The sequence below is a fragment of the Cucurbita moschata genome, unplaced genomic scaffold, assembly GCF_002738365.1.
Source record: "Cucurbita moschata cultivar Rifu unplaced genomic scaffold, Cmos_1.0 Cmo_Scf00040, whole genome shotgun sequence".
In the NCBI taxonomy this organism is placed as follows: domain Eukaryota; kingdom Viridiplantae; phylum Streptophyta; class Magnoliopsida; order Cucurbitales; family Cucurbitaceae; genus Cucurbita; species Cucurbita moschata.
This window is the reverse complement of record NW_019268556.1, coordinates 1,133,771-1,145,610: the sequence shown is the minus strand read 5'-3', so window position 1 is coordinate 1,145,610 and position 11,840 is coordinate 1,133,771.

Here is an 11,840-nt window from a genome sequence, read left to right as displayed (position 1 = left end):
TGAAATGTTATGTTAAAAGCATGGACCGTTATGTTATGTCTCCTAAATTGTGTGTATAAAGCATGATATGAATGACATAAAATCATGATAAATGGCATGAAATATAACCCCGTTAGAATTATATATGATATGATAATTGAAGAATGAGAAACGATATGATATGATATGAATGATGAACGATATGTGAAATGATACAAAAAACGATATGATATGTACAGAATGCTAGTGGGGTTGTATTAAATGATAATGAAAATGAAAAATGTTGGGACTTCATGCATTATGTGTGTTCATGCATTGGAGGATACCCCTATTCCGTCACGAGGATACGGACGTGTACATCCACTAAGCAGGCGAAATATCATTATGTTTTGCATAATGCTGTCGTGACGGTTACTGATTCTAATGGGTGTCAGCAAAAGGAGAGCTATCAGAGCAGGCTCGTCCGACAAGAAAAGGGGCCCAGCGGTGTGCAAACTATCTGGTGAGCCCATACTCGTACGTATGGGCTGTGTGTAGAGTATATGATACATATCCAAGCTGCCCATTAAGATAGTATTATAGAAAAATAGACTGATATGATAGGTCTCGTCATTGCATTCGCATGTTCTTGCATTTAACCCCGATAATAAGGTCACTAACGGAGTATTTCTTAAAATACTCAAACCACATGTTACCTCTATAATAAGGTCATTAGCTGTACATTAATGTACAGATAAATATGCCTCATAATCCTACATATTATAGGTGACCCTCAAACACTTAAGCCCAGGTTAAGACACGGAACTCACAACTTAAACATTTTAAGATTTTAAAGAAACTATTATACTTACACGAGTTCTTTTATTGCTTCCGAAGTAATTAAAAAAAAAAAAACATTTCCTGGTATACGATACTTGTAAAATTAATTTAAATATAGAAATTAATTTAAGTATCGAATCTCTGAATCTATATAAGAATTAGTGTATCACGTAAATATCAAATATTTATTTTCATACATAAAATTAAAATTTCTCATTAGTCATAGATACTTCAAGAAAACTTTTATTTTTCTAATCCATGATCATACCCCTTTCTAACTAAATGTATATTAGATGTTAAGTCTCTTCTATGCATTAATGGTCTCTTACAAAAGACAATAATAACTACGTGGTTCCAACATTTGAGGTTTCTTATGATAATCTTTCTTTAATTTCATATTAAAATGATAAATTTTCTGTTTGCATCAAATATTTGACAATAATTTTGTAAATATAAGATGTCCGAGATGAAGTTAACATTTGTCTTTAAATCTCTATTCATAAGAAATTTAGTGTTATTTCAAATCAATCATTTATAGAATTGGTTAGATAGTTAATTTTTTTTATTTATTTTTTATTTTAGATTAGTATGTCATCTACCTAAAATATGAGAAAAATACCCTAAGAATTAAGATTTTGTTTTTTTGTCTCGATGAGACTACTATAATTTATTCAAAATCATATGTTTTAATACTTCTATCAAACCTTCTATTCATAAATCTAATGGTTAAATTCATTTTTAAAAAATGTATTTTTTGTAACGACCTGAAATTTTCTACTTAATTTAAGGTCGCTACTGTATAGATATCATAAAATGAATGCGGAAATACTTCATTTAAACTTTCATAAAACATAACTTTCAGCTTAAAACAAAGTCATGCACTTATGTGTTTTGAAAACACGTTTAAAACGACACAACAAAAGACTAAATAAAATAAATAAACGTTAAATTAAAAACATCCTATTCTAGCCTAAGATTAAGAAAATAAATACGACCACCGTATGCATGTGTCATGGTCTCGAGTTGCGATATCGTCATTAGCTGTACATTAATGCCTTGTCTTAACCTGAAATAGAGGTAACATGTGGTTTGAGTATTTTAAGAAATACTCCGTTAGTGACCTTATTATCGGGGTTAAATGCAAGAACATGCGAATGCAATGACGAGACCTATCATATCAGTCTATGTATAAGAAACATTAATGTACAGCTAATGACGATATCGCTATGACTCTTTAATATTAAGGAAAAGATCCGTGTACAGGGAATCATATGGAGAGAGAACATTATGATAGTGACTAAGATTGCTTGTAATGTCAATCTATGTATAAAAAGACTCTCTGGGCTTAAGTGTTTGAGGGTCACCTATAATATGTAGGATTATGAGGCATATTTATCTTCTCTAGTGCAAGTAGGAGTAAAGTTGTGAGTTCTCAAGTTTAGAAATCTGCTCTTAAATATAGTTGTAGTGTTATTCAAAATTTCAACACGGTTTGATCCTGAGTTTTAAGAATTGAGTTTGATCTTGAACTTGTAAGAAAGAGTGATATAGCCGTTGAACCCTCATTCGTGGAAAGAGTAAAAAAAAAATTATTTAAATTTTCAAGAGGTTCGTTAAGAGTGAAGTCGGTCGAGTTTAACCGAACCACTATAAGATCAAAAATGGCTTCAAAAGAGTCGAAAACTTAGGAAATGGTATAAAGTTTGTATACCAAGCTGCCTAAGTTGAGAAATCAAGCCGCTAAGCCACCAAGTCGAGACGGAGAAAGCCGAGGAGCCAAACTGATCGAGTTGAAAAGTTGAGCCGACCGAGCCGCTAAGACACTGAGCTGAGTCGAGAAGAACCACGGTAGAAAGCAGGTTACATGCGGCGCTGAAGATGCGGGACAACACTCAAATCGAGGCCCGAGTCTCAGGTCGAAACGCAGATTAGGCTTCCCTCCTGTGGTCTGGGCTATTTGGTTGTGGGTCGTACGCTTCTGGGTTGGGCCGAAGCGGGTCACAAGCATGGGTCGTGGATCCTTCTCCTTCACCCGAATCTCGTTGGCTTTCTTTCTCCCTCTCAGATCTGTTTTTTGGCAACCGTTTCTTCTCGCAATTTCTTCTACGAACGACGACAGTGACACTTCCTTTGAACTGCTACAACCACTACACATTCATACGGTGCCTTAATGTATATTCGAAATTCTAACCTATTTCTAGGTTCCAAATGCTACAACCACTACCGGTTAGAATTCCATGCCACCTAACTATTGTCCTCATGTATAATTGTACCCTATTGTCCATTGTAAAGGTGGTTGTACCTGATAGAAAATGTGCTGACTTGGTCAACATGTCTACAATTACCTATATCCCTTCCATGTCGTGGATAATCCTACTATAAAATCCATAACTATATTCTCCCATGTTTACTCTGTCATGCTTAAGGGTTGCATTACTCCTCCCCTTCTTTATCTAGATGCCTTGACCTTCTGGCAAATAAGACACTTACTTATCAATTATGTTATGTCCTTCATGCTACACCACAAAAAATGTTCTTTCAAATCCTGATACATCTTATTGTCACCTGAATACATAACAAACGGGGAGTTATGTGCTTCGATTAATATCTCATTTTTTTAGCTCTTCCATCGCTGGCACGCATAATCGCCTTTGGCATAACAATCCACCATTAGATGATTTAGAGAAACTGTCGGTTGGTTTTGCTGTAAGTTGATCTAAAATCTTGGTTAATCTAGGATCTCCTTTTGGAGAATCAATGATATGGTGTCAGAGACGCTAGCCCGACCAGTATGAGGCCCAGGAGGTGTACAAACCACCTTTTGGGTCCATATTCGCACGTCTAGGTCCTGTGTAGAATAGTAAATACACATTCGATGACCTAGATTGGAAAGTTGCCTAAGAGAATACGGTTTTAAATGATAAGTCTCATTCATATTATATGTGTGCATTATGTAATCCTAATAGTGGGGTCAATTACAGAGTATTTCTTGAAATACTCAAGTCATGTACTACTTTTATATTTCAGGTAAAAACAAGACACCCTTGTACGGTTGACGACGACAATGTATTAAAAACCATGAAACCTACATAAGGTAGTTGTATTTATTTTTTGTTGACTTTAGGTAGTGTCGGTCATTGCGCTTTGAATACTTTTCTCGATTTTATTTTAATCTACTTTATCTTTTTTCTCCCCATAAATGAAACAAGGACAAGTAGGTAAGGGAAGGGAACACTGTTGAGGATTATTGGGATTGGGAGTGTCCTACATTGGTTAATTTAGTGGAAGATCATGGGTTTATAAGTGAGGAATACTATCTTCATTGGTATGAGGCCTTTTGGGGAAGCCCAAAGCAAAGCCATGAGAGCTTATGCTCAAAGTGGACAATATCATACCATTGTGGAGAGTCGTGATTCCTAACAAACGCTAGTTGAATTATCAAAGCCCCTTTAGAAAGAAGTCTCACACACCACACATTTGGTTTGAAGGCTGAGCAGATCGGACCAAACCCATGATGCTTTCTTCTTCTTCTGGTTTAACTGGTAAATAGAAGTTTAATGTGTTCTCGAGCTTCAGAGGTGAAGACACCCGTAGCGGCTTCCCAGACCATCAACCTAAGTTAATCTATGTGAGCCCATGACATCAGTTTCAAGTTTGAACTCTCTTGAAATGTTCTATATGTTAGTTTATTTAATCTTGTATTAACCGTAATTAATCTAATTTACTGTTTGTATTTCAATGTATGTCAGTTAAGGGTAGTTAGTAGCGGTTAAAGGTGGTTACTAGCGGTTAAAGGTGGTTACTAACGGTTAAGGTGGCTATTCTGTCTATATATGTATTCTGTAACCAGTTGAATAATAGGATGTTGGTTTAATGCCTCTCTTAGTTGTATGAGTGTTTTCTAACATTTGGTATCAGAGCCAAGTTACATGCCAAAGATCATGCCGAGAAATAATAACAACACTGGAGAGAGAGGAGAGTCGTCGAAGTTTGCAACAAAGGAAAGTCTGGTAACACTCCAATACCCGACGTTATCGAGAACCAACTACTCAGCATGGGCTATGAAGATGAAGGTCTATTTGCGTGCTCAAGGGGTGTGGGACGCAATCGAATCAACTGAGTCTCTGGATAGCCTTGATGAAAGGAAGGATCAAATGGCCTTAGCAGCCATCTATCAAGCAATCCCTGAAGAGATGTTGTTTTTGTTAGCAGAGAAAGAGACAGCAAAGGAAGCATGACAGACACTAAAAACTATTCATCTCGGTGCTGAACGTGTAAAGGAGGCAAAGATCCAAACTCTGAAGATTGAGTTTGAAATTATGAATATGAAGGAGTCCGAGACTATTGATGATTATGCAGCAAGGTTGACAGAAGTTGTTAATAAAATACGTACGTTTGGAGACAAGTTTGAAGAGGCATACTTGGTGAAAAAATTTCTCCGCTCAGTACCTCCTAAGTTTCTTCATATCGCATCGGCAATAGAGCAATTTGCCGATTTAAAGGTGATGACCATGGAGGAAGTCATTGGCCGTCTTAAAGCATATGAGGAACGGATCGGTGGCAACAAAGAGAATGTTGAGCATGTCTTATTGACTCAAGGAGAATGGAAAGAGAAAAAACGCAGCGACAATGGAGGCCATAGCCGAGGGCGAGGTCGCAGTGGTCGCTGGAGAGGGAGAGGCCATGGTCGTGGAAACGACTCGTTTCATCAAGAGAAGAAGGCTGACAAGAGCAAGGTAAGATGCTACAATTGTCAAGGCCTAGGCCACTATGCCTCAGAATGTCGGAAGGTGAAGTGTTATAATTGCCAAAAGATTGGCCATTATGCATTCGACTGTAGATCGAAGAAATGGGAGGATCAGGTGCACTTGGCTGAGACGCAAAGTGATGAGGATGAGCCAGCCTTACTTACGGCACAAGTTTGTGAGGTCCGAACTCTCGGTTCACCAGAGTTGACGAAAATGGCTCTTTATGAAGAGAAGATTGTCCCGGAAGAAATTGAGAAAAAAAAACAACATTTGGTTCCTAGATTCGGGAGCCAGCAATCACATGACTGGTTGTCGAAGTTGGTTCTCAGAATTGAACGAGTCAGTGACCGGCACGGTGAAGTTCGGAGATGGATCACTTGGAGAGATAAAAGAACGTGGAGATGTGAAGGCTGCGTCTTTGAAAAAAACAGAGAAGATGATCGATGGGAAAAAAATCGATGGCTTTGTGAAGATTGAATCGGAGAAAAAAACAGAGAAGCGAGAAGAGAAGAAGAGCGATGGTGAGAAAATCGTTGGCATTGTGAAGTTTGAATCCGAGGAGAGGAGCGATGGCGTTGTGGCGGAGGTCCAGAATGTGGCATCGAAGATAGCGAAAGCAAAGGAGATAAAAGAGGTCACCTATGATGGCGAGAAGAAGGAGAAGGAGGACGGAAACAATGACGGTGCTATTGAAAAACAGATCGCCGGAGAAACGAAAGCGGAGAAGGAGAAGGAGGCCATTGTTTCCGGCAGTGCAATTGAAGTAGCACAGGTAATTAAACCTGTTGAGGAAAAGCCATTGGTCGGACAAGTAGAACAGGTAATTAAAACTATCGATGAAAAGCAGTTGCCCATTGAAAGGAAGACAGAGAAGAAGGAAGGCAGAGATAATGGCGGCAGCTTTCATCCTGTGAAGCAGAGTATATTATGGCGACGTCAGCTGCTTGTCAAGGAATATGGTTAGAACGTTTACTGAAAGAAGTGGTTTGAAGAATGTAAGAATGTGAAGATCGAAATACAAGATTAAGGGGATGATTTGTTAGTTTATTTAATCTTGTATTAACCGTAATTAATCTAATTTACTGTTTGTATTTCAATGTATGTAAGTTAAGGGTAGTTAGTAGCGGTTAAAGGTGGTTACTAGCGGTTAAGGGTGGTTACTAACGGTTAAGGTGGCTATTCTGTCTATATATGTATTCTGTAAAGAGTTGAATAATAGGATGTTGGTTTAATGCCTCTCTTAGTTGTATGAGTGTTTTCTAACACTATATACTGCTATTTTCATATCTTATTTTTTATTATTACTGTTGTAGCAGATATATTAACTTAATTTCTTGTAAACTGACTACCAAGCAAAAAGATATATACTGCTATTTTCATATCTTATTTTCTATTATTACTGTCGTAGCAGATATATTACCTTAATTTCTTGTAAACTGACTACCTACCAAGCAAAAAGATATATACTGCTATTTTCATATCTTATTTTCTATTATTATTGTTGTAGGAGATATATTAACTTAATTTCTTGTAAACTGACTACCAAGCAAAAAGAATTTGATTTACTGTAAAAACAGACCAAAATCTATCCTATGTGAATTCTTCTCCTTCGGTGTTCTTATCAATTTCAATATTTTCTCCCGTCCAATTTTTTCGTTGCTCTCCATTTACCCATTTTTGGAAATCAAGTACGATGTTGCTTGTCTTTCATACATGCCTCACAAGTGGCGTTTGGAGCTACAATTTGCGACAGACCTTTCACCATGTGTTTGTGTTTCAAGGTGCACAAGCCTTTGTAGCCGAGATGACCATAACGATGGTGTCAAAGTGTTGACTGATCCGTATTTGAAACTTGGAACCATCTTTCTTCATTTGTTGTGGTAGATGCTTCAGTACGCAAAATAAACAGTCGATTTGCGCTCATAATTGACTCTGCTATTTTTCCTTTTTGTGGATGATAAATGCTACATACACCATCTTTAAACAACACTGCTACTCATTTTTCTTGTAGTTGTCCAATACTCTAGAGATTATTTTTTAGTTCAGGTACCCAATACACATTACTAATAGTGCAACGAACACCATGCAAAGTTAATTTCACTGCACTCTTTCCCATAACTTTCATACGTGTATTATTTCCAAGTCCGACAATGTGGGAAAATGTCTTGTCTATGCTTGAAAACATACCTTCACTTACACACATGATTTTGAGCAACTAGAATCTAAGAACCAAGCATCACTCCTTTTTGCTTCATGTCTTTCCATATGAGCCATTAACAACATTTCATGCTCTGCATAATTCAATTCCTTATTCATCTTTGGACATTTATATTGAAAATGACCAAAGTCATGGCACCTATAACATTCAACAGTTGCTTTGTTCAAAGCTGATCTTCCTTTTCCGCGTCCTCTGCCCCTGTAAGTTCCTCTTCCTCTATTACTTATTTTCGTTGGTCTTTCGACTTTTAGATCTTGCTCTTCTCCATTAATGCTGGATCTTCGAAATTTTTGTTCATGCACCACTAAAGAACTTTGTAATTCATCAATAGACACGCTATCAGTATCTTTGGATTCCTCAATGGATATTACAACATAAGTAAATTTTTCAGTCAGGGTAAGCAGAATTTTTTCTACAATTTTCTTGTCTGGCATATCCTCTCCATTGCTTCTCATCTGGGAGATTACCATCACTCTTGCAAAATAATCTGTGAAGTAATACTTTCATCCTTCTTTATCCATAGGATCTCAAATTCTCCCTTAATGCATTAAGAGGAGATTTCTTCATTTTTTTGGTGTCCACCAAATTTTAGCTTTACTGAATCCCAAACAATCTTGGTTGTACGACAATCCAAGATTTTTTCAAAGACAGTACCATCAATTGCCTGGAAGAGGTAATTTTTCACTTGGTGATCTTTGATTCTAGCATCATCAAGGTGGCCCTTTTGTGCCTCAGTTAGCATTATTCATTCCTCTGGTTCTGAGAAACCAATCTCCACCACACTCCATAGACCCTTTGCTCTAAGCAAATTTCCTATAAGCTCACTCCAATGATCATCGTTCCTCTGGTTTTCAGAAACCAATCTCCACCACACTCCATAGACCCTTTGCTCTAAGCAAATTTCCCATCAGCTCACTCCAATGATCATCGTTCCTCTGGTTCTCAGAAACCAATCTCTACCACACTCCATAGACCCTTTGCTCTAAGCAAATTTCCCATCAGCTCACTCCAATGATCATAGTGACCATCAAAGTGTGAGGAATCTTCACTAAAGTTTTGTCTTCACTCATACTCTCTCTATTTGATCACTCAAAAATTGCGGCTGTGATACCAATTGTTAGGTTTTGACATAACTAAGTCCCAACCATAAACAATTAAATTTGAAGCCATGATATTATTGAATACTGGTTTTTATAGCTTTACAAATTTTACAAATAACCATAAATAGAAACTCACCACAAATTTGAGAAACATATATTATAAAGTAAAATATTTAAGCTAAATACCTAAAAATACTCTAGCTATTTTGACCTAATCAAATTATTGAGACAATAAGGAGGATTACTCGAACCTTCTAGTTGATTTAGAGACAATGCCCTCCCTGTAATCCTCGTGTATCCCTCACCCAAGTCCATTTTAAATCCTGGTTTCTTAAATTTAAGGTATCTTGACAACCTCAAACTGTAGTCCCTCTCCATATGCCTCTAAAATTTTGACCATGATCGTAACACCTCATCCAAACTGTTGCTCAATACTTTTAAATCACCTCATAGTTTTCATACGTGAAGTTGTTTTTCTTTTTTTTTTCAATTCGTATTAAGGCAGGAAAGTTTTCTACATCTCACTACTTACAAAACTCCTTCTATTAAAGACAATTATGTCATTCACCAATCAATTTAAGTATACAATGATTTAAACTTTTATAATCTTAACTAAATTTTTTTTTTCCAAGTGGTAAGCCCAAATCACTTACTTTTTGTTTTTCTATACTGATACTTTAATTTCATATTTACATACTTTTGATACTACAACTTTTAATATCTATAGTATACTATAAGTTATTTATATCTATCAAGCTTCCTGAGTCATTTTTATTTCATATGAAACTACTTACTCTTTAGTATACAGTACCTTCCTTCCCATCTCTATGTTCATAACTCTGTGTAGTATATCTATGTTCGAGACGTCTAACTAAAACATATGATCTTGCTTAGCAAAATCATTTTCACGCATACACTAACATTTAGTAGCTTTCTAAAATTATAGCTACCCATTCACAGTAACAACCTCAGTAAATTAAAACATCATCAATACATCATTTACATTCACATTCCATGCAAGGTAAAACATAACCATTGAGGTAATTGTTGTATGAATTGCACGTTATGAAATGACATGTTAAAAGCATGGAGCGTTATGTTATGTTTTCTAAATTGTATGTATACAGCATGTTATGAATGACATGATATCACGACAAATGAAATGAAATGTAACCCCGTTAGGATTATGTATGATACGTAGACTGAAAATTAGAAATGACATGTTAAGCATGATAGATGATAGCGGGGTTATATTCACTAATGATAAAAGTAGAAATATTAGGGACCTCATGCATTATGTGTGCTCATGCATTTGGGGGATACCCCTATTCCATCACGAGGGCACGGACGCGTACATCCAATAGTAGGACAACGATCGTTATGTTTGCATAGCGCTGCCGTGACGGTGACTAGTTCTAACGGGTGTCCGGCCTAAGGAGCTTCCAGAGTATGCTCGCCGAACAAGGAAAGTGGCCCAGCGATGTGCGAACTGACTGGTGAGCCCATACTCGCATGTATGGGTTATGTGTAGTGTATATGGAACACATCCAAATTTACTCGTTAGAACAGCACCGTAGGAAGACAAATTGAAAGATAGGTCCTATCATCTCATTTGCATGTGATTGTTGCATTTAACCCCAATAGTGGGGTCACTTACTGAGTATTTCTTTATATACTCAAGTCATGTGCTACTATATTTTTCAGGTTAAGGCAAGGCATTCCTGTACAGCTGACGACGGCATCGCAACCCGAGACCATGGCACATGCATAGGATAGTGGTATTTATTTTCTTAGACTTAGGCTAGAATAGGATGTTTTTAACTTAAACGCTTATTTATTTTTATTTAGTTTTTTGTTGTGTCGTTTTAAAGATGTTTTCGAAACACGTAAGTCCATGGCTGTGTTTTAAGATAAATGTTATGTTTTATGGAATTTAAATGAAGTCTTCCGCATTCAATATTTATGGTACGAGGGTGACACTTCTTTTAAACGGCTACAACCACTACACATTTATACGGTGCCTAGATGTATATTCGAAATTCTAACTATTTCTGGGTTCCAAATGCTACAACCACTACACGTTAGAATTCCATGCAGCCTAACTATTTTTCTCATGTATAGTTGTACCTTATTGTCCATTTTAAAGGTGGTTGTACCCGACCCGAAATGTGCTGACTTGGTCAATCTATCTACAATTACTCCTATCACAGTATATTCCTTGAATGGGTAGTCCTACTATAAATCCATAACTATATTCTCTCATTTTCATTTTATCATGCTTAAGGGTTGATTACTCCTCCCATTCTTTATCTAGATGCCTTGACCTACCGACAAATAAACACTTAATTACAAATTATGTTATGTTCTTCATGCCACGCACAAAAAATGTTCTTTCAAATTCTGATACATCTTATTGCCACCTGAATACATAGAAAACGGGGAGTTATGTGCTTCGATTAATATCTCATTTTTTAGCTCTTCCATCGCTGGCACGCATAGTCGCCCTTGGCATAACAATCTATCGTTAGATGATTTAGAGAAACTGTCGGATGGTTTTGCCGTAAGTTGATCTAAAATCTTGGTAAATCTAGGATCTCCTTTTGGAGAATCAATGATGTGGTGTCAGAGACGCTAGCCTGTCCAGGCCCAGGAGGTGTACAAACCGCCTTTTGGGTCCATATTCGCACGTCTAGGTCGTGTGTAGAATAGTAAATACACATTCGATGACCCAGATTGGAAAGTCGCCTAAGAGAATACATTTTAAATGATAAGTCTCATTTATATTATATGTGTGCATTCTGTAACCCCAATAGTGGAGTCATTACAAAACACTGTTACTTTTATATTTTAGGTAAAGACAAGACACTCTTATACGTTTGACGACCATATTACATTAAAGACCGTGGAACTTGAATAAGGTAGTTGTATTTTTTTTTTTTTTTTTTTTTTTTTTTTTTTTTTTTTTTTTTTTTTTTT